Genomic DNA, 24330 nt, shown 5'->3' on the forward strand with positions numbered 1-24330 from the left:
ATTTGGTATGATTGCCATGTAAAATTGTACCGACATCGAAGTACATACAATGTTTACTGAACACGACAACGAAAACGCAATCATGAGCAACATAGTGAACAGTGTAATACATTCCTATCAAACAGCAGAGCAGATATAAGGTGCTGCGGAAGAACAAACTTATCATGCTTTTTATATGACACCCGTCGTATTAGTATTGTACAAATTCAGTGATACTAAATTAAAGACACAAATAAATTAATTATTATCAATTAACCTTACCAATAAATCGCGAATTTACACAAACGCTCTAGAATATCGTATGTGGAAGTAATATACATCATTTGAAGGTGCTGTTTAAATGTTGCCACATTGACGTTAAAAGCTCAGAAAGCTTAAATCATCTTCGTTTTCCTATAGTGTTGTTATTTACCTACCATTACTGTCAATTGTTTAATATAAACTAAGATAAGGAGCAGACTTGTCTGTATCATTTGCATAATTCAAATCAATTTGATTTGATATGTGACTTTGAAAGATCACCAAACTTTGAATAGGTACATTACAAATCATGGGAAATTAAATGATAGCGTTGCTGCTTGCAATTCTTTCTAATAGTTCATATGAATAAATGAACATGTTAGAAAGAAAAATGTATTTTGTTGGTTCTGACAAATTTGGTGATTGATTGTTGTTAAACACGTCATCAAAATGATATATATGATAATATCAGTTAAAAAATTAAGCAGACTAAAGTAAGCAATTTTAGACACTTTACAATTAGTTATTGATTTGTAGTGGTATTCGAATTGTTTATGATTTATGTTCATACAACTTATTCATTCATAATGTAATTTTATTTCTGATAGGTGCTTCTTCTACACATGCCGATCGAATAAGACCCCCAGTTATTCCTTCAAGAAAAAAGCAAGTAAGCAATGCATCACAAGTTAGTACAACACATTAGACTAAAACATAAAATGATTTAATAGTTTAGTCAATTTAGTGAACAACCTGCAACTAATTGCAACACAAAGTTTTTCTCTGAACAACAAGTCTATTACTGTTGATGAACAACATACTAAAACTATACAAAAATATATTTTGCGGAAAGTGGTTTAATTCATGAAAATATTTGGTAGTAAAAGTAAGGTAATATGAGTTGCTTCCCCTTATTTGCAAAAGTTGAAAAAAAATTATACAAAAGATGTTCTGTATTTTTTAAAACAATTCAAGTAATACAATACAATGCATAATTATCTCAATTCACAAGAATAAAATTACAAATGCATCACCTTCCTGTATCAAAATTTGAATATTTAGATAAAGATAAAGACCGAAATTGTTTTCTGCTATTTTTCAATTCAAAGATCTAATTCTCCACAATAATGATTGTATGTAACCTACTACAGAAGACTATTCTGATTTAGATTTACCAACATAGTCACAATCTTACTAGGTTTTTCAAAGAAATCTGCCCCTGTGTTTACGTTAATTTAAGTTGGGGAATGTGTTCTCGAAACACATGTTTTAGGCCAATAAAATTTGTTTTAAAAATTGAAAGACTTAATTTTAAAAATTCAAAGTTTTTAATTTATTTTTTTCCACAACTTTTAAAAGAAAACATGTATTTTTATTTTTCTACTTGAACAAACATAATAAGATCTAGAATAGAACAATGTTTTTCAGAAAAAAAAGACTGATGAGTGTTTAATATGTTTTCACAAATAAATTCCAGGCTCCTGAAGCAAATAACTACTCATGTAATTAGCGACGATCTCAGTATATAAATAAGGCTTTGTCTGTAACACTAAACCCGCAAGGTCGCAAGTTCCATAGCATGAAATTCGCCTCTCAAAAAATCAATATAATATATAATGATAACACTAAACCCACTTTTCACTGGTTTCTAATCGGATGTGTACTGATTTATATTTTAGTCGGTGCTAAGAGTATTTATTCATCAACTATAATTAGCTTTCAACTAGCTACTAGAACTCATTGTCATTTTGTTAATTGGTTTAATATATACGCTGTGCCGACCTTTTTGAGTAGAGCCCTTTCCCACTGAGTTTTACAATTTGCACTTATGTTGTTTGCTCTTTCACAACTGCTCCTAACTATGAGAGGACTGAGTGCTAGCAAACATGGTTAACCCTTCACACTATGAATATGATTATCACAACTAAGTTGTTATTGTTTGCTCTCTATCATATTTATTTTTTCATTTATTGTCTTAATATTTTTATATTCTAAAGATGAGCTATTAAAGTTGTTAACATCCACACCCTCATCATTGTTATCTCAAGTCTTGTGGACATTTTTGTCATTGCCAATCATACAACATCTTCTTATGTTTTTAGATTTGGGAGAATTTACAATAAATCATGGTTTCAAACATACTACCAAAATATCACTGATGTGTTTAGTTTAGTGGACCTTAAAAGCTAAACATGTACTTTGTTTAAGTATTTTTTTATTTCGTTCAAATGAGTAATATAGTATAATTATGAATGAAGAGAGATTTGAGATTTTTAAAGTCACTTAGAAAGCAACCCAAACAACTAACAAAAATTTCAGATTAGACAGGACTATCATTGGCCATAAGTCGCCTACTTTTTAAAGTTCTTAGGCTAAAGCTGATTTCCTTTGATTAAATTAATTCAATGAGATATCTGAAAGAAGGAACTTGGTAATGCTTCTTTATGTATACATATATATCTTTGACCATAATATTTCATATAACAGACAACCCATGTTAGTTCTTTGTCATAATCCTTTGATTAATGTTTCAGACCACCACATTCAGGTTTTCAGGGGTACACACAAAAGTTTTGATACCAATTTCCGGACATAAAAAATGATAGTGCGGTGGGTCATCCATGTACTATGGACACATTCTTATTTTGTTACTAGTTCGTAAAACGAAATATTTCACACAACAAATTGGTAATTATTGATTTTAAAATTATCAATAACAAGAGGAATACATATCCATATAGACATAATGTAATTAAGTCTGTCTATAAAGATCCTATGTTAAAAGTTTTAACCATGAATAACCGAGCTTTTTATTTCCATTTTCACAATTTTTCTGTACACGTCCTATTTTACAAAAGAATTACATTTTTTTTATACGTATAACTATAGGACTCTTGAAATAAACACCAGATAGTATTTATATCATAATGTTGTATTTTACATGACTATGCGAAAATAGTAGCCATGGTGAGAGACAATAGTGCACGCCCCTAGATTTTTGTGGGGTTCGTGTTATTTATTCTTCTATGTTGTCTCATGTGTACTATTGTTTGTCTGTTTGTCTTTTTTTATTTTTAGCTATGGCGTTGTCAGTTTATTTTCAATTTATGAGTTTGACTGTCCCTCTGGTATCTTTCGTCCCTCTTTTAGAGAGAGTTACAAGTAAATTCAAAAGTACGTGTTTTGAGGTGAAATGATGGATTTTTAACTCTATCTGATATAAATCATTATTGACTAGTTAAACAAGTAGAGCATGTAGAGTTCTGCCTAAGCTGGTGGTAGACTTTAACTTGCTATTAGGAACCCATATTTTACTCATTGTTGAAGTTATGAATTCAGTTTTGACTGTAAGATGAAGCAGTGCCAAAAAGGCATCGTGTCATAGCTTTAATTGTCCTGTATTGTTTTGGAGTTTGTCTAAACGAGGTTTACTCCATACCCTACCCCTTCCATTCCATTCCCCTTAACATTTTCTATAGTACTCAATAACATTAAAAAACAGTTATCACAACTATGTATCTGTTACAAATGACTTCTAAAGTATTCAAACAATTTTGGCTTCAACGGCAGTCAGCAGATGAAACAAAAAATAAAACATTGAAACACCAGTATTTTTAAGTCTCTTAAAATTTCAGAAAAATGAAAATGATATCTACTTTTCCCATATTGTTCAATTGTAATATTACATATAGTAGTTAATTCATTATCAGGCTAATAAATTCAAACCACTTCTCTGTCAAAGCAACTAAGCTCCGCCTTTTCACGTGAAATTGACTATGATCGACGTGATAATCAATAGTCTGTTGCAACAGCAAGACATACTATTTGCGCATAGATCAGTTAACGCTATTGTTTCTTCAAAAAACTATACAAAAATAGAGCAATGCTACTATAGAAGGATTTCTTACAGGAAGTATAATTATTTCTATTTATATCCCAATTCGAAAGTTTTAACCACCAATAACCAAGATTTTTTTCGTTTCCAGTTATTTGGTTTTCTGTCTTAAAACATACATTCAACTAAATAACCCAAATATTAAAATTAAAAAATAAAGGACTTCGCAAAATAAACAAAAAATAGAATGTTCTTTTTTCTATATAGATCAAACTTCAAAAAATATTAACCATTAACCACAGAGATTTTCTGCGTTTCCAGTTTTCGACGTGTTTCTTTTTACTAAAAATCACTCATTTTACCTCAAAATTACTTCAACATGAATAATACTAGCTAGAGGACTACATAATAGTCTATTAAAATAAGGTTCCTCTCTTCCACAAGATTTAGGTAAATAAATGCAACAATAAATAATATTTTTTCTTCTTTTCAAGTTTTCAGCATTTCCCCCCTAAAAAAACACATATTTCACCCAAAATAACCTTTTCCGCAAATTATATCGTTTTATAGTTTTAGTGTGTTACTTTGTTAGTACAAGTCTATATTATAATTTGCACTAAAAAAGCTTGTGTTGCAATTAGTTGTAGTTTGAGTGATTTTAGAGGTAAATTGACTAGGCTACGGAAAAACATCTCATCAAATCATCAGAAAATCATCTTAATATTCCAAAAAAATACATGACTCTTTTACACGGTAAAACAACTTTACCCATTTTTTCTTATTTTATATGTTACATAAAATTGAAAATAGAAATGGGGAATGTGCCAAAGAGACAACAACCCGACCATAGAAAATAAACAACAGCAGAAGGTCACCAACAGGTCTTCAGTGTAGCGAGAAAAATACACATGTTACAACGGTAATACATAGTCCCCTGCTGCATACAGGTTGACTGGTTACATTTTAACTATCTAATGATTTGGGTTGCAACTGTGACAGTCACGTGTCCTTCCCAGTATATAGAATGCTAGCATCATTATTCTACGTGTTTTAAAATATCACGATGTCCATACGCACTATGTTTAAGAAAATCTTGCTTGCGGAACAACACAATTCATTTATAGAAGATTGGGAAACAAGTTTATACTTTTTATCCCTTTCCACTTTGCTGGTGCGAGTGATGCCTTGTAGCGACAGTAGCCTGCGCTTTTACGAAATATACTTAATTTTATTAACGAATACAATAGTGTTGTATTTTCCATCTGATATCTAATGTTTTATAAATTTTTGAAAAATAAACATTGTGTTGATCGTGTACCCGGATCGTGTCTCACATTAGGGTTCGATCAACAGCATCATTGTAAAATTTTGATGTGTTGTTTTATTTTTTGCATGTTTCTATAAGTAAGGCAAAACTTTGCAATCAAATCTCTGAAGTAAAGAAGGAATTTAGAATTTAGTAAATATGTCATGCATGATAATGTTATCCTTGACTAAGTAACTAACTCTTAATAAATATAGAAGTTTAGCTAAATAAACATCACTGCAGACACAAGTAAAGCAAACTGTTTGCGAGTTTTTTTTAACTTAAATGATGCCAAAAGAAAATCGTCAATAACCGATGGATAGGGAAGTCCCTTTTTCATAATATTTTGTGAGAAGTTTCCCTTGTAAAACTTAAATACTTAATCTACGAAAAGACAGTAATGTCTATCTATATTCGGCCTACTCAAAGACAGTTGCTTCGTGTAAATTTCGCTGGTATATTAATAGGAATACTATTTAATTTATTAAAACAAATATCATCAAAATAACGATATAGTTGTTGAATTGATCAATGCAATAGACTTTGGTTGCTTCTTTTCTGAGTTTGACAGTAAACTGTTAAGTTAAAATAGCAAGAAAACATGTTTAATGAGTAGTAAACCTATCATTTATTTGTTTCCTTTTACAGTGGGTTAATAAATACGACAAATCTGAAAAAAAGGGATTGCTGTTGATAATAAACTTCATGTTTTCTGGTGAAAAAGAACGGAAAGGTATATTTCTTTTGATAAAATGCACTGATACATGTACATACAATAACACAATCTATAATACTAAAATTACGAGGTCCAATTTGTCAGCCGTCATCACGTAAAAACGATGAATCAAAGAATTCTTCTTTATATATAACTAATATAGTACAATGGTGTTGATTAAAAATTACACCACTCTAGGCCCATTTGTTTTCCACGTAATTAATATTGCCAATAATTAAGAAGTTCCGGATCGAGTCCGACACTGATACCAATAGTATATTTACCTGTTACCTATTACCTTATATGTACGTTCCGCATCTGACAGGCGCACCTCCAAACAGTGTATTTAGAATTTTGCTGTATACTGTTGAGTAAAAATTCTCCATTCCAGGCCCTTTTGTTTTCCAAATTAAAAACTTTGCACCTTATACATGTTATTATCGGCATGACTTTATCAGATGACAATACCAATACTAAAATAAGACATACGCAAAGTTATATATCAGTCTAGAACCCGCGATATCACGGGTGTGTTCTAGTAATATTTATGAAGATGCGAAAAAGAAGTCACGTACGGATATTGATAACCTGCAAATATTTATATATTCCAACGTTTCGATATTATAGCGGGAAATTATTGTAATAACGGTAATAGTGAATACTATTGATACGGGTATTCCTTATGTACACGTATATATATATCACGTGATACTGATATTTAGCGGGAATATTTTCCCTTGTTGGTCACTTCTAGCCAAGCATCAGACTGGACAACAGTGAAGTATGACGGACCCAGGTTTAAATACTTCCGTAAAGCAAGTAATTGTCCAAGAAGTACAAAATGCAGTATCTGCTTCACAACAAGATAGCCTTAACCAAATCACAGCTTTGATAGATAACAGGCTATCCACATTCGAGAGAAATATCTAGCAGTCTCAGCGAGATATCAGGTAATCCCAGATCTCAAAGATTGAGGAGACTTTGTCGGAGAAGTATACTTTCCAACGGAAGGGGAACACAAACCAGTACAAGCATGAGGTTAAAGTCCTGACGAGGTTAACGGAAGCAAAAGGACAGGTAGACGGACCAGATTTATCCGTAGACTCAATTCAGCCAGCTAGAGACAAGATTGTTAAAGGTGTGGCCATTGAAAGAGACAGACAGAAACTCATTAAACTCGCTGATTCATCCGAATTGTGTTTAAGAGTCGCGAAGGAGTTCACAACTAATCCAATTGACGACGACTCCGAAGATGAAAATAAGATGATAAGAGCGCAAAATAGAGCTGAACGTAGGATCAAGTCAGATAAGCTAAACAGTCAACGAAGACAGTCAGGAAAGTGCCATATTCCACCAAAGAGAGAGATCTAATCCCTACTTGGAGGACAGGGAGATGTTTTAATTGTGACAACAAGGACCATTGGGCGAATGATTGTCCTGAAAAGAAAGATAAGATAAGTATATTTAAAATTTTGAATGTACTAATTTGTATAATAATATGAAAGAATGTTATATTGGTCAACCTGGAAATTCATTCAATGCAAATGTAAACAAAGCAGAAGATAAACATACGATAGAAATTACTCAATGGAAACCAAGTGTCATTGGTGATCACTTTTAACTAGAAGTCTCGCCAGTAGGTAAATTGAGGTCAAAATTATATGAATGGAAAGCTTTTACTACTATTACATATATTATTGATGTTATTAAAAACGGGTATAAGTTACCGTTAAAAACTGGACCAGAGGTTAAACATTTGAAAAAAAACCAGATCATCTTTAAGCAATGCAGAATTTGAGATTTACAAACTTCTTAAAACAAGTTTCATTTCTGAGGTTTATTCTAAACCAACTGTAGTAAATCCACTTACAGTAGCATTTTTTAAAAATAAACCAAGATTAGTACTAGATTGCAGGCATTTGAATTCACATCCACCAAGATAGCAAGATACTATTTATTTAGTATCGATATCAGATCTGCTTATCATCATTTGGAAATCTTAGATATACACAGAACTTTCTTAGGGTTTTCTTGGAATTTTGATGCAGATACGAGATATTTAGTTTTCAATGTTCTTCCTTTCGGTATACCAACTGCAGGGTACATATTTACAAAAGTACTTAGAGAAGTAGTTAAGCATTTGCGATCAGAAGGCAAAAGGATAATAATGTCTCTAGACGATGGGTTGGTTGGAGATAGCAATTTTGAAAAATGCATTCAGAGCAGTCAAATAGTTATATATAAACTAGAAAATTTGGGATTTTTGATCGCACATGAGAAGTGTTTTTGGTTACCAAGCCAGAGATTAAAATGGCTAGGGTATACTTGGGATACAAATATAGGTAAACTATTTGTTTATGAAGAAAGAATTACGAAAACTGAGAAAAAGATTAGATTTTTAATAGAAGAAACAAACGAAGGGGTGGAATTTTTTGGATCTAGATTTTTAGCTAGCATTTTAGGTCAGTATATATATATATCAGATAGTTATTGGTGATTTAGTTAGATTGAACACTAGATACCTTTATGATTGTATCATAGGTAGAGCAAGTTGGGATACACCAGGCAAGATTTGCAAAAAGGCAATTGATGAAATACATTTTTGGTCCATTTGATTGCAAAAGCTAAATGATGCTTGAGTCGACTTTTGTAAAGTCGATCAGTTTGATACTATTGATATAGAAATGTTTTGTGACGCCTCAGATGTAGGCTTTGGTGGTTATTCAACCTCAGATTTACATGCAAATCTTTTTGCAAGGAAATGTCCGGTATCTGGACATTACGAGAAAGGAACGAAAGTTCCACATGGCGCGAAATAGAATGCGTCAATAGATTTGTACACACTTTTGATAATACATTTAGTGACAAAATCGTCAAAATTTATACAGAGAGTAGGAAATAAGAAACAGAAATTACAAGATATAGCTATTGACATTAAACAAACCTGTGTTGATAGCAATATAAACATAATTACAAAATGGGTTCCGAGAGAGAACAACACACACGCAGACAAGCTCAGTTGACACACTGATCACGATGATTGGGCTATTCATTTTGATATATTTGATGAAATCAATAGCTTATGGGGTCCATATACAATAGACAGATTCGCCACACACTATAATACACAGTGTGAACGATTTAACTCTTAACTACGGTATCCCCGTACGGAAGCAGTTGACGCATTAAGTCAAAACTGGAACACAGAAACAAATTGTTTAGGTCCACCACCATCACTCATTTCCATGGTCGTACGTAAAGTAGAAAACGACAAAGCCAACAGCACGCTTGTTATACCGGCATGAAAATCAGCTCCATGCTGGCCGTTGCTATTCGTATCTAACAATCTCACTAAATTTATTAAAGGTACACAATGTTTACCAAAAGAGCACTCAGCCGTTAAACGTAGTTGTAAAAATGGCGTATTTGGTGAACGTAGTCTGAGATTTCATATGTTAGCAATCAAACTAGAATTTTAATGTAATCAATATTATTTGCAGGTTTAAGATTGGAACAAAACGTCCAGGCTGCCTTATACAACAGTGGTATATCCCCGGACAACAAACAAGATGTCGAGCTTTATTGTGGAATCCTAACCCGAAAATACCAGTAAAAAGTACTTTTATGGTTTCAAACGATGGAAAACTTTTATTAATAAACACAAAATGTCAGAATTACATGCTAACCCAGTTCATGTTTATTTGACATATCGTATTGACAAACTTTGTTCTCCCAGTGCAATAGACTCCGCTGTCAAATTGGCCCATGAGCTTAATGGTTTCAATGATCCTACTAACAATTCGTATGTTAAATCTCTGACTGAATCTACAAAACGTTTGAACGGTAGACTAGTAGTCAAAAAGGATCCAATTAACAATACTATTCTTATTGATTTATGTTCATTGTACGAAAGTTCAGAAGATTTAATGATAGTTCGTGATTTGACCATGGTTTTGATAGGTTATTCAGGGTTTTTGCGTTACGATGAGCTTAGCTCTTTAAAATGTAAAGATATCACAGTTTTCGATGATTTTTTAGAGATACATATTTCACGTACTAAAATTGATCAATACCGACAGGGTAATAAAATTTTGATTTCAAAAGGTAGCACTTTAGCTTGTCCATTCAATATGTACAATAGATATATTCAGTTAGCTAGTTTAGATGAGAAATCTAATTTATTTGTTTTTAGACCTATATTTAGATCTAAGGGTATAGCAAAATTTATACATAAGAATAAGAAGATGAGTTACACATCAGCTAAAATAATATTGTAAAAAGAACTAGAATTGTCGCCCCTAATCTTAATCTAGGTTTACATTCTCTTAGTTCAGGCGGTGCTACCGCTGCTGCCCAGTCTGATGTGAACGAAAGTTGCATTTAGAGACACGGGAGGTTGAAGTCCGACACAAGTAAGAACGGGTACATAGATGATACATTTGAAAAGATAATGTCAGTTTCACAAACACTTGGGTTGTAAAATGAACTGCCTTTTCTCTGTGGTTCTAGTATTGCTGGGCTATCGGCTATAAATAGCATTTGGTATTTATTAATATGCCTAGCTATAGTAATTAGTAAAGTTGATACTTATAATTTCCAACGGTTCGATAGTATAGTTGGAAATTATTGTAATAACGGGACAAGTGAATACTATTGATACGGGTATTTCTTATGTACACGTATATATACATATCACTTGATACTAATAGTTAGCGGGAATATGTTCCCTTGTTCGTCATTTCTAGCCAAGCATCAGACTGGACAACAGTGAAATAAATTTCATTTTATATTGAATTGTCATTCTTATTTGTATTTATGAAGGAATTCTTACTAGAAAGTAACTTGATGTATTACTTATTCCATACAGTATATTTAATTCAGTTATATACAGTTCAAGTGTCACTCTCGAGACGGTCTTCCGAGCATTTTGGTTTGGATACAGGTTTCCCACATGTTTCCACTTTATTTAAAATGTAGTCTTTTGACTGCAGCTTACATGGAGTTTCAACCGAGGTAACTCGTTTTTGTTGGTTTTTCCAGGCCGGCGGGATCGTTGATAACAGAGCCCACATTGTTTTTAACACAATTTACTAGTTTTTTCTACTGATGTTTTTAATGAAAGTTTATTGATCGTGCATTACTTTTTATGCTTCATGTATATTGTGTATATCAATTATATTTATATTAAAAAAATATAGGGTCCACCAGTATTGCTGGTCTATCGGCTATAAATAGTATGTGGTATTTATTAATATGCCTAGCTATAGTAATAAGTAAATTTGATACTATTATAGAATATATATAGAGTTTATATGTGTATTTGAGAGCCTATATTTTATTATAGCTCAATGCTTAGTGCATTCATTAAAAACGCTTTTTTAAGGACTACAAGTTCACTCTCTTTTCTTCTGTCCGTTATGCCAAACAATATTTTTATATCGATAGTTACATACATAAAACAATGACTGTACCAAGCTTTAGATTTTGTTAGTTGATTGAGGCTTTTCTGTTTAAAGTATTCATCGAAGTTCGGTATTTTTGTGAATTTACTTTTCAAAAGGTAAAATTTCTTACTCAAAATCATTTTGAGATTATGGTTCAATAGAGCAATATGCATTTTCCCTTCACGGTATGTGAGCGTGTCTTGTTTTACTTTATTGAGTCTGCTAATAAAAGAATAAATAACAATATTGGAAAGTAATGTTTTGTTCTGATAATAACAAAACAAAATCAACACTTATGTATCTGAATATTCTGCTTAACTTAATAAAAAAAGGACAAGAAACAATGTCGTCCATCTTGTGTACAGTAGTGATATAAAATTTTCAGGGATCGAAAATATGCCAAGGGAAATGAAAGGTTACACAAGTTCTAAGTAGAATTCTTTGGTAACAGAATGTAAGGAATGATGACACTATAGTGTTTACCTAGGCATGTTTAAAAGGAAAGAAGCTCTGCCCGTTTGAGCTCACCTGGCCCAAAGGGCGACTTAAGCTTTTCTCATCACTTGGCGTCCGTCGTCCGTCGCCCGTCGTCCTAACTTTTACAAACATCTTCTCCTCTGAAACAACTTGACCAAAGTTAACCAAACTTGGCCACAATCATTATTGGAGTATCTAGTTTTAAAAGTGTTTCATATGACCAAGCCGACCAAAAAAGATTGGCGCCATGACTAAAAATAGAACAATAGGGGTAAAATGCAGTCTCTGAAACAAAAGCATTGACAGCAAATCTGACACAGGGTGACACCTTTATTAGGTTGAGATCTATCTACCCTGAATTGTTCAGATGAATCAGACAACCCGTTCTTAGTTTGCTGCCTCTGAATTTGTAATTTTAAGGAAATTTTGCTCTTTTTAGTTAATATCTCGAATATTATTATATATACACATGGAAAAAAGTATTGCAACACCTAGATTTTTTAAAACTTGAAAAATCAGCCTCTTATTTTGAATGGAATATGATAATATATTTGTAAAATAATATTGAAAAGTAGTTAATGATAACATTGGCATTACAAGGAACAAAAAATGTATGAAAAAAATGTTTTATCCACCCAAAATTTTTAAAACAAAATTACGTTTTTTGTACAAAAAACTGCATTTTACAACTTTTACTGTAGTCGAATTTTACAACTTGTACTGTAGTCGAATTTTACAATGTCAGACATTTCAAAATAATTCTTCTTTAGATGGTTGTTCACATCATGGTTGATCGTTAAACGCCAAAGAATTAGTACTTTGTGCGCAGCCTCCATTCAAACGGATAACCGCATCTTTACGTCTTCTAATTCCTGCCATAAGTCGACTAATTTTTTGCGTAGGTAGTAGCAACCATTCCTGATGAAGGGCATTGTTTATTGCATGACGTGTTTGAACTGGGGTGTCATTCGATCACTTTACGACCAATAGTGTCCCCTATATGCTCGATATGATTCAAATTTGGGCTACGATCGGGCAAAGGAAGATAAACTGACTTCCATTGGAAGAATGGATCGTCCTTCACGATGCTAATTTCCAACTTTGGCGAGCTCTGCACTATATTGGGTACGGGAAACTGTGTGTCTGTTTGTAGGCAAAGGTTCCCGGAATGGTCTTATCGCACGATAACCAGTAGCGATGAGCATATCTCGAACAGTTCTTGTTTAAAGGCTCCTGTATGGTCATCACTCTCTTTTTAGGATTGTATTGTTTGCAATGGGTGTTTTTTTTCTGATTAACCTTCATTTTGCTTCATTTTCCCTAGCAGATGTTATCGGGGGTCTTCTTGATCTCGGAAGGTCTTTAACACAGTTTGTTGCCTGATTTTTATTCTCAAAACGACTTATAGTGAAATGGTGTTGACAACCAATACGTAAATTGTCACATCGACATAACTGCTTCTCTCATGCTGATTATCTGCCATCTTGCTGCAGTTATGAGTTGTGGATGACCAATTGCAAGTTGTCAATCACATAACTTTTTAAACCTGGATATTTAAAGTGTTGAAAACAATGAGGATAAAAACATCTGTTTTACTGTTTACGAGTACAGTAGCTGCATGTGCAGATAAGAACTCATCGAGTTGACATTTATTGATTAAATTCAGGTGATATTTAAATAATATTTAACTAGCTCTATTTCAACAAATTATATCACAAAACAGTAATAATGTTCAGCCCAGTAAGATCTACAAATAAGTCAATATGGTCAAAATTGTCAGTTGACCCCCTCGGGAGTTATTGCCCTTTAAACTCATATTTTTACCATTTTCGTAAATTTTTGTGAACTTTTACAAAAAACTTCTCCTCTGAAACTGCTGAGAAGAATTTAATCAAACTTGGCTACATCACAGTTCGGGTATCTTGTTTAAAAATTTGACTCTTTTTAGATCGACACCGTTTTACTCTGTTAAATAAACAAAAGCTGTGAAAAAAATAAATTCTATTAATGTTTCGAATTTGACAAGACACCATTTTGCGGGGAAAAAAATCAAACTGGTCCTTCGATCAATAGCCCTGTAATGCATTCAAAATAGTAAACCAGTAAACCTGAAGTACACTTTTTATAGTATTGGCCTCCTTTTATTAGGAGCACATCCATATGGAGTTATACCTTAACTAAAAAAATAGAAATACATTATATCCATTGTATCATATGCACAGCATAAACGATAAAGGTGCCATGCATGACACGTTTACTTTGCAGGGATCTTTTAAAATACAAATACAGGCGGGAAATTTAAAAACATTACTATTTTATTGATTGCTATCTTAAACTCTGATTTTATCAATAACTGTCAGGCCATACTTTACCAATGCAATATAACCATTCATTGCCCTTCCTCTAATTCTTAATATAATCTACGTGCCCGTTTGTTGATCTTTTCAGTGCTCTAGATGCCCCTTTGTCATTAAAGTTACCATGCTCTTTGTGAGTGATAATAGAAACACTACACTAAAACAATGCCTTTTGGAGCACGGATTCTTTATTCCTACCTGAAGTGTATATTATGCTTCACAACATATAGGTATAGGTAGCAATACACAGTTAGAAAAACAACTTCAAATTTACACTAATAATTGTTCTTTCCCTTCGTTTCTTACAAATAAGACTAAATATTTGGTGTAATACATGGTATACATGTGCGTATATATGGAAAAAGAATATTTATAAGAATTGATTTACAATATTTATAATAGTGAAATATAATCTCTTTCTGTTGTATCCATGGCAATAATCTGCATATATTTGATACAGAATTTGAATATTGCGAAAAGGATGAGAGGTGGAAATTTCACAAAAGTCTAAAGAATTTGATCCAAAGGAAAATTTCAATCCGTCAGATATGAAAGCATAGAAATTACACAATTAATAGTTAAAAAAAGCATATGCATTTCTGCTTGTTTTTTCATAAAATTGAATTGAAAATGTGACCTACCGAGTTAGACTATTTACCGGGTTAGTAATAACACGAGCAACACGATGTGAACCACATATGGAGCAGGATCTGCTTACCCTTCCGGAGCCCCTGAGATCACCCCAAGTTTTGTAGGGGTTCGTGTTGCGTAGTCTTTATTTTTCTATATTGTGTATCGTGTACTATAATTTGTCTGTTTGTATTTTTCTTATTTAGACATAGCTTTTGTCAGTTTATTTTCGATCTATGAGTTTGACTGTCCCTCTGTTATCTTGAAACCCTCTTTTAAAATAGACACTGGACGGACAAGACAATAATGTTTACGATTTAAACAATTCTAAAATCGAGAAATAAAAGATTACTTTAACTAACACGGAAATTTATGAACGAAGAACAAGTAATGATCTCAACCAAATCGTCATCTTAATAAATCAAACATTGGGTCGCAGGCGAAAATAATTTACCCGTGTTCTATTATTTAACCATTTCTAACTATAATATTTTCAACCTATCTTTAATCAATTACCTTATGTTCACATTCCAAACGAGAAGATTGTCCTTAGAATAAAAGAGGCCCCTGGATATTTTTAATTATCTTAAATAACAACTTAACTACTCTTGTAGTATACACACACCTTTTATGTATGTTGAAATTTCTATAAAAATAAAAGAAGATGTGGTTTGATTGCCAATGAGACAACTGTCCACAGGAGACCAAAATGACACAGAAATTAACAACTATAGGTGACCGTACGGCCTTCGACAATGAGCCAAGCCCATACCGCATAATCAGTTATAAAAGACCCGGAAATGAAAATGTAAATTAATTCGAACGAGAAAAGCTAACGGCCTTATTTACATAAAAAAAATGAACGAAAAACAAAAATATTAGACATATACAAACGATAACCACTGAATTACAGGCTCCTTTTGTTTATATGTTGCACTTCAGTGTTTTCCTCCCGAATTAGTTTGTAACCCGGATTTGTTTTCTCTTTTATGTGGTCATGTAGTAAACCTATACTCAATCTGATTTAAGGTTCAGAAGAGGATGTGGGAAATTTGTGTACATTTTTCACGAAACTAAAGTATGACATCGATTGTCGAGTCGATATGACTACAGAGGAACTTCGAACATGCCTTGAAGATGTGCGACATAACTACCTTAGCAGGAACTCATCAAAATATCATTGTTTTATTTGCGTTATCATGAGCCACGGAAGTGAGGTAAGATGAACAACAGTTACATGAATACATTTGTTATCAATTATTTGATCGACAGTAAAGTTATTCAAAACAAATGTCAATTTATCCGTCTTTGCATGAGTCTACAATTGACTTAATGTACCATTTTAATAATGAGTATATGCGATCATATTCGTAACATGCTTAAAAACATTTAATTTACATGAAGGCTTGGAAAATGCAGAATCTTTGCTTTTGATTTTTATGATTTGCATTTGCCTCTCTCAGAAAATTTAGAAAATCTTACGAAAGTTATTTCGTTTAACTTATGATGTATTCCTACATGAATGTAAATAAAATATTTTAAATTTTGCATGAAGCAAGCAATTATCTTCGATAAATAACATATTATGACAAAATGCATTCAATAAACGTTTTGCCCTACTCCCAAATAAATAGAACCAGACCAACAAACAAAAAGTATCAGCCACTTCCGCCATTGATCCGAATACGAATGATAAAAACAGTTAATCTCCTGGTGGTATTTATATCAACGCATATCATTTTTACATTTGCCGTTTTACAGATACCACTGAAACCAATTAGTGTAAATAATTTCTGCCATGTTATATCTTCCAAATCTCGTTACATTACATCAAGAACTATTTTGTCGAAAAGATTGATATCAAACGGGTAATGTAAAACTCCCAAAATCACTATTAGTATATGTCCGAGACTAGCACTTTAAAGGTATCAAATATATTATATAAAGAATTTGGGATTTACATGTTCTCTTGCACTTCCTTTTATAGCGAGGCATTGCAACCACAGATGACTTTATAGAAATGGATGAAATAGTTGACTACTTCAAAAACGATAAAATGAAAAAATTCGTTGGTATGTACATTTAAAAATCAATTAATATTTGCAATGAAAGAAATAAAACCCAAATAATCTAACCATATTTCTGTAAGGAGAGTAACAAGCAGGAATATATTATAAATTAAACCAGACGCCATATGCAATTCATCAATCTACTGGATACCAAGATATGCTTTACCTACCAGCTTTGCAAAAACACTACGAAACACTTTGCTATATCAAATATGGATAATAACAAATCTAAATAAATCATGTCGAATGAGCATACACACAATCTAATTTCGTTGACAATAATGGTACACATATGTTGTTTTCTTAGACCACTAAATATGCTTTGTAAAACGTACCTCAAAAGACATGACAATTGAATGTCGAAGTTGTATAGAGTGAAACAGTTAGATACCGGATCATTTTAACGGATTGCTACCCCTTCCAAATACATCCCATCACACAGATGTACTAAAAATTAAAGCAATTGTTCAAGCCGGATAGGGAAACAATTGTTCAGGAAATTTCGTTTTGTAAGTTAAATATGTTATTTGATGGATTGCTTTGTTGATATTATTGTTAATCAATTAATAAATTTAGAATACTAATTTCTTACTACTAAAGGCGTTTTGGTCAATGGCCCTCTTCAGTTTCTTTTTTTCCCTTCTTCTTATCTACATGGTAGACATTTTTCCTTTCACAATCATTAAGATGTTAAATATATAAGTACGTCTGAGTCAGTGACAACCCTACAACAGATGTGTCCATCGGATCCCCATCAATGATGGTGATACATGGCTGTGTACATAATGTATATACAACTCGTCTAAACATCAACCCAACAATGTTAGATCTGTAAATTTGCTTTCGCAAATTTTTGGTTCTTCCCTCGCCGGGCTTCGAACCCATGCTACTGTGATATCGTGACACCAAATCGCCTGCACTGCAGCCGTCCCGCTAGACCACACGACCACCTGGGCTCTCAAAAAAGAGCTTTCGCTGGCCGTGTGTTACCTTTCCACGTCAGTTTTAATCTAGCGGCGTACTGCAGTACATGATATATAAGGCATGAAGATGTTATTGTTACAGATCAGCTAAATTATCTATAGTAAAGGATCCTACAAATTAATGTAAGATACAGTCACAGAAAATAATTATATTTATAAGTACGTCTGAGTCAGTGACAACCCTACAACAGATGTGTCCATCGGATCCCCATCAATGATGGTGATACATGGCTGTGTACATAATGTATATACAACTCGTCTAAACATCAACCCAACAATGTTAGATCTGTAAATTTGCTTTCGCAAATTTTTGGTTCTTCCCTCGCCGGGCTTCGAACCCATGCTACTGTGATATCGTGACACCAAATCGCCTGCACTGCAGCCGTCCCGCTAGACCACACGACCACCTGGGCTCTCAAAAAAGAGCTTTCGCTGGCCGTGTGTTACCTTTCCACGTCAGTTTTAATCTAGCGGCGTACTGCAGTACATGATATATAAGGCATGAAGATGTTATTGTTACAGATCAGCTAAATTATCTATAGTAAAGGATCCTACAAATTAATGTAAGATACAGTCACAGAAAATAATTATATTTATAAGTACGTCTGAGTCAGTGACAACCCTACAACAGATGTGTCATTCGGATCCCCATCAATGATGGTGATACATGGCTGTGTACATAATGTATATACAACTCGTCTAAACATCAACCCAACAATGTTAGATCTGTAAATTTGCTTTCGCAAATTTTTGGTTCTTCCCTCGCCGGGATTCGAACCCATGCTACTGTGATATCGTGACACCAAATCGCCTGCACTGCAGCCGTCCCGCTAGACCACACGACCACCTGGGCTCCCAAAAAAGGGCTTTCGCTGGCCGTGTGTTACCTTTCCACGTCAGTTTTAATCTAGCGGCGTACTGCAGTACATGATATATAAGGCATGAAGATGTTATTGTTACAGATCAGCTATATTATCTATAGTAAAGGATCCTACTAATTAATGTAAGCTACAGTCACAGAAAATAATTATATTTACAAGTACGTCTGAGTCAGTGACAACCCTACAACAGATGTGTCCATCGGATCCCCATCAATGATGGTGATACATGGCTGTGTACATAATGTATATACAACTCGTCTAAACATCAACCCAACAATGTTAGATCTGTAAATTTGCTTTCGCAAATTTTTGGTTCTTCCCTCGCCGGGATTCGAACCCATGCTACTGTGATATCGTGACACCAAATCGCCTGCACTGCAGCCGTCCCGCTAGACCACACGACCACCTGGGCTCCCAAAAAAGGGCTTTCGCTGGCCGTGTGTTACCTTTCCACGTCAGTTTTAATCTAGCGGCGTACTGCAGTACATGATATATAAGGCATGAAGATGTTATTGTTACAGATCAGCTAAATTATCTATAGTAAAGGATCCTACAAATTAATGTAAGATACAGTCACAGAAAATAATTATATTTATAAGTACGTCTGAGTCAGTGACAACCCTACAACAGATGTGTCCATCGGATCCCCATCAATGATGGTGATACATGGCTGTGTACATAATGTATATACAACTCGTCTAAACATCAACCCAACAATGTTAGATCTGTAAATTTGCTTTCGCAAATTTTTGGTTCTTCCCTCGCCGGGATTCGAACCCATGCTACTGTGATATCGTGACACCAAATCGCCTGCACTGCAGCCGTCCCGCTAGACCACACGACCACCTGGGCTCCCAAAAAAGGGCTTTCGCTGGCCGTGTGTTACCTTTCCACGTCAGTTTTAATCTAGCGGCGTACTGCAGTACATGATATATAAGGCATGAAGATGTTATTGTTACAGATCAGCTAAATTATCTATAGTAAAGGATCCTACTAATTAATGTAAGCTACAGTCACAGAAAATAATTATATTTACAAGTACGTCTGAGTCAGTGACAACCCTACAACAGATGTGTCCATCGGATCCCCATCAATGATGGTGATACATGGCTGTGTACATAATGTATATACAACTCGTCTAAACATCAACCCAACAATGTTAGATCTGTAAATTTGCTTTCGCAAATTTTTGGTTCTTCCCTCGCCGGGATTCGAACCCATGCTACTGTGATATCGTGACACCAAATCGCCTGCACTGTAGCCGTCCCGCTAGACCACACGACCACCTGGGCTCTCAAAAAAGAGCTTTCGCTGGCCGTGTGTTACCTTTCCACGTCAGTTTTAATCTAGCGGCGTACTGCAGTACATGATATATAAGGCATGAAGATGTTATTGTTACAGATCAGCTAAATTATCTATAGTAAAGGATCCTACAAATTAATGTAAGATACAGTCACAGAAAATAATTATATTTATAAGTACGTCTGAGTCAGTGACAACCCTAAAACAGATGTGTCCATCGGATCCCCATCAATGATGGTGATACATGGCTGTGTACATAATGTATATACAACTCGTCTAAACATCAACCCAACAATGTTAGATCTGTAAATTTGCTTTCGCAAATTTTTGGTTCTTCCCTCGCCGGGATTCGAACCCATGCTACTGTGATATCGTGACACCAAATCGCCTGCACTGCAGCCGTCCCGCTAGACCACACGACCACCTGGGCTCCCAAAAAAGGGCTTTCGCTGGCCGTGTGTTACCTTTCCACGTCAGTTTTAATCTAGCGGCGTACTGCAGTACATGATATATAAGGCATGAAGATGTTATTGTTACAGATCAGCTAAATTATCTATAGTAAAGGATCCTACTAATTAATGTAAGCTACAGTCACAGAAAATAATTATATTTACAAGTACGTCTGAGTCAGTGACAACCCTACAACAGATGTGTCCATCGGATCCCCATCAATGATGGTGATACATGGCTGTGTACATAATGTATATACAACTCGTCTAAACATCAACCCAACAATGTTAGATCTGTAAATTTGCTTTCGCAAATTTTTGGTTCTTCCCTCGCCGGGATTCGAACCCATGCTACTGTGATATCGTGACACCAAATCGCCTGCACTGTAGCCGTCCCGCTAGACCACACGACCACCTGGGCTCTCAAAAAAGAGCTTTCGCTGGCCGTGTGTTACCTTTCCACGTCAGTTTTAATCTAGCGGCGTACTGCAGTACATGATATATAAGGCATGAAGATGTTATTGTTACAGATCAGCTAAATTATCTATAGTAAAGGATCCTACAAATTAATGTAAGATACAGTCACAGAAAATAATTATATTTATAAGTACGTCTGAGTCAGTGACAACCCTACAACAGATGTGTCCATCGGATCCCCATCAATGATGGTGATACATGGCTGTGTACATAATGTATATACAACTCGTCTAAACATCAACCCAACAATGTTAGATCTGTAAATTTGCTTTAGCAAATTTTTGTTTCTTCCCTCTCCGGGATTCGAACCCATGCTACTGTGATATCTTGACTGTATCTTACATTAATTTGTAGGATCCTTTACTATAGATAATTTAGCTGATCTGTAACAATAACATCTTCATGCCTTATATATCATGTACTGCAGTACGCCGCTAGATTAAAACTGACGTGGAAAGGTAACACACGGCCAGCGAAAGCTCTGTTTTAAGAGCCCAGGTGGTCGTGTGGTCTAGCGGGACGGCTGCAGTGCAGGCGATTTGGTGTCACGATATCACAGTAGCATGGGTTCGAATCCCGGCGAGGGAAGAACCAAAAATTTGCGAAAGCAAATTTACAGATCTAACATTGTTGGGTTGATGTTTAGACGAGTTGTATATACATTATATACACAGCCATGTATCACCATCATTGATGGGGATCCGATGGACACATCTGTTGTAGGGTTGTCACTGACTCAGACGTACTTATAAATATAATTATTTTCTGTGACTGTATCTTACATTAATTTGTAGGATCCTTTACTATAGATAATTTAGCTGATCTGTAACAATAACATCTTCATGCCTTATATATCATGTACTGCAGTACGCCGCTAGATTAAAACTGACGTGGAAAGGTAACACACGGCCAGCGAAAGCTCTTTTTTGAGAGCCCAGGTGGTCGTGTGGTCTAGCGGGACGGCTGCAGTGCAGGCGATTTGGTGTCACGATATCACAGTAGCATGGGTTCGAATCCCGGCGAGGGAAGAACAAAAAAATTTGCTTTCGCAAATTTACAGATCTAACATTGTTGGGTTGATGTTTAGACGAGTTGTATATATATATATATATATATATATCTCTCATTGATAATTTAATTACTACACAAACTTTGATATCACATTAATATTACTTCATAATATCTTTTTATAAATAAAAAATGAAGTAAAGAAAATTTTATTAATTAAAGTCCTTATTTAATATTGCTCCTAAATGGCATAACTGTATTAAGTTTTTGCATCAACTGCGTCTCAATATATCTTGTATTATTTGCGGATTTTGCATGTTGTCATATCCTTTGGTTAAAATGTTCAGCTACAGATTTTTTCTCTGGTATTTCTTATATCTGCTAGATGTTCATTTATTCTATCGTTGAGTGATCTTTCTCCTACAACTGTGTATCATTAATAAATTGTTTGTACAATATCAAATGACATGCTCTTTATAGAGATGGAATGGTTTGTTGGTGGGTTGAATGATGAAACAAATAAATTATTAAATTTAAAAACAAAAATTGATTGACTGACAATTTCCATAACGTAAAATGGCATATTCAATATTGACTAATCATTTATTGAGTGTTTAGTGGACGTTGAATGAAGAATACTTAACAAAATTCTCAGAATCAGTTTGAACGTCCCTGATACTCCAATCACTCCAACAAATACAGACAGAACGGGACTATTTAGTTGACTGAATACTCAGTACACATAAACCTGTCTACAGGTAAATACATAAAAGAAAGTCAGAGAGAATACAGAGACAAATATCTTGGTGTAAAAACAATAAACAGTTTGCTCATACCATACAACGTGTATTTTTAAGGAATAGAGACCTTTGTGTTTGATACAATTTGCTTGTACATAGGAACACAACCAAACAAATTATAGTGTGTTTACCATTACTTTTTCAGTATAATCCAATCAACGAAAAAATCATCAAATTAAGGAAACGAGTCAAGCGAATTAATCGTTCCGCTTTGAGCATTCCTAATGGAGATAAATCTGAGTTATTTCATGTATTTCTTCAACTTTCAGTTTAAATTCCTTTCCGCGCATGACTCGACTACTATTTCAGTTTTAGTCATATATAAATAATAATAAGCCATTAGTAAATAAATAACTTTTCACTAACTCAATTAATTTTAGGAAAACCGAAAATGTTTATATTCCAAGCATGTCGAGGTGAGGATATTCAACAGATACAAAACAATGAAGCTTTCCATAGAGTGGTTCAACATGATTCTGGATGCCGATTAGACAAGTTACCAAAAGAAGCTGATATAATTAAGATTTTTGCTACCACTCCCGGTAAAGACACTTTCACATCATAAAGAAAATCCGATAATTCTCTTTTAATTTATACAAAACTAACATGTAAAAGTCAAAGGTTATGAAAAAAAAATATGACTTACACAAACAAATGATAACCCTAGAAATGGCGGTTCTTGGCTTGGGACAGGCACATGTGAAATGTGGTGTGTTAAACATGTTTGAGGACACAAACTATATGTTAGTGGTAGATTACAAAGGACATTGTTTACAGTTTTTTCACATGATCTCTGTGGAAGCAGATTAACTGGGATATATATTTTCCTGTGTTGAAATACTTAGGCATGATATGCATAATTGTTAATCACTTCATTCGTTTTGTAAAGTTTAATTCTAAAGTGGTTCTGACGTTTTGTTTGCTTATAAAGTAGACATTCGAAACAAACCTTAATGCATGTTGATGCCTTTTATCATACTTCCAATTACTGTCATCAGTAACTGAATAATGCATGTACTCACATACAGATATGGTTAGTCTTGTTTATTTGGGGTGTAAAACAAAAAAAAAAGACTTATACGTCAATGAACAGGACGATAAATATAGTTGAGACACCTTATATATAAATGGTGTTATGCCTGAAGAATCACGTGTTATATGATGAAGAATGAATGTCATACAGTAGTCACATATTTTAAAATATATGTAAAATAGAATTTAAAAGTTTGATGTCGCAGTATCGTAATTAACATTATCATCCTTTACAACAGACAAGCTACTGGTCTGAAAGGTGAATTCCCCGCTTGCCACTATCCATCATGTACTTTGTTACGAAAGCAGACGAGCTAGTCTACAT

General features: G+C 34.0%; 1 long non-coding RNA gene across 1 annotated transcript; it reads left to right on the forward strand.

The window, feature by feature from the left end:
- The first annotated feature begins 848 nt into the window (after window positions 1-848).
- On the forward strand, window positions 849-23509 carry LOC143043566 (uncharacterized). Its single transcript, XR_012968471.1, has 5 exons — window positions 849-910; window positions 6030-6114; window positions 16034-16221; window positions 16992-17076; window positions 23354-23509. It is a non-coding gene; the product is annotated as an uncharacterized LOC143043566 (long non-coding RNA).
- Window positions 23510-24330: the final 821 nt, after the last annotated feature.

The sequence above is a fragment of the Mytilus galloprovincialis genome, chromosome 8 (assembly GCF_965363235.1).
Source record: "Mytilus galloprovincialis chromosome 8, xbMytGall1.hap1.1, whole genome shotgun sequence".
NCBI classification, from domain to species: Eukaryota; Metazoa; Mollusca; class Bivalvia; order Mytilida; family Mytilidae; genus Mytilus; species Mytilus galloprovincialis.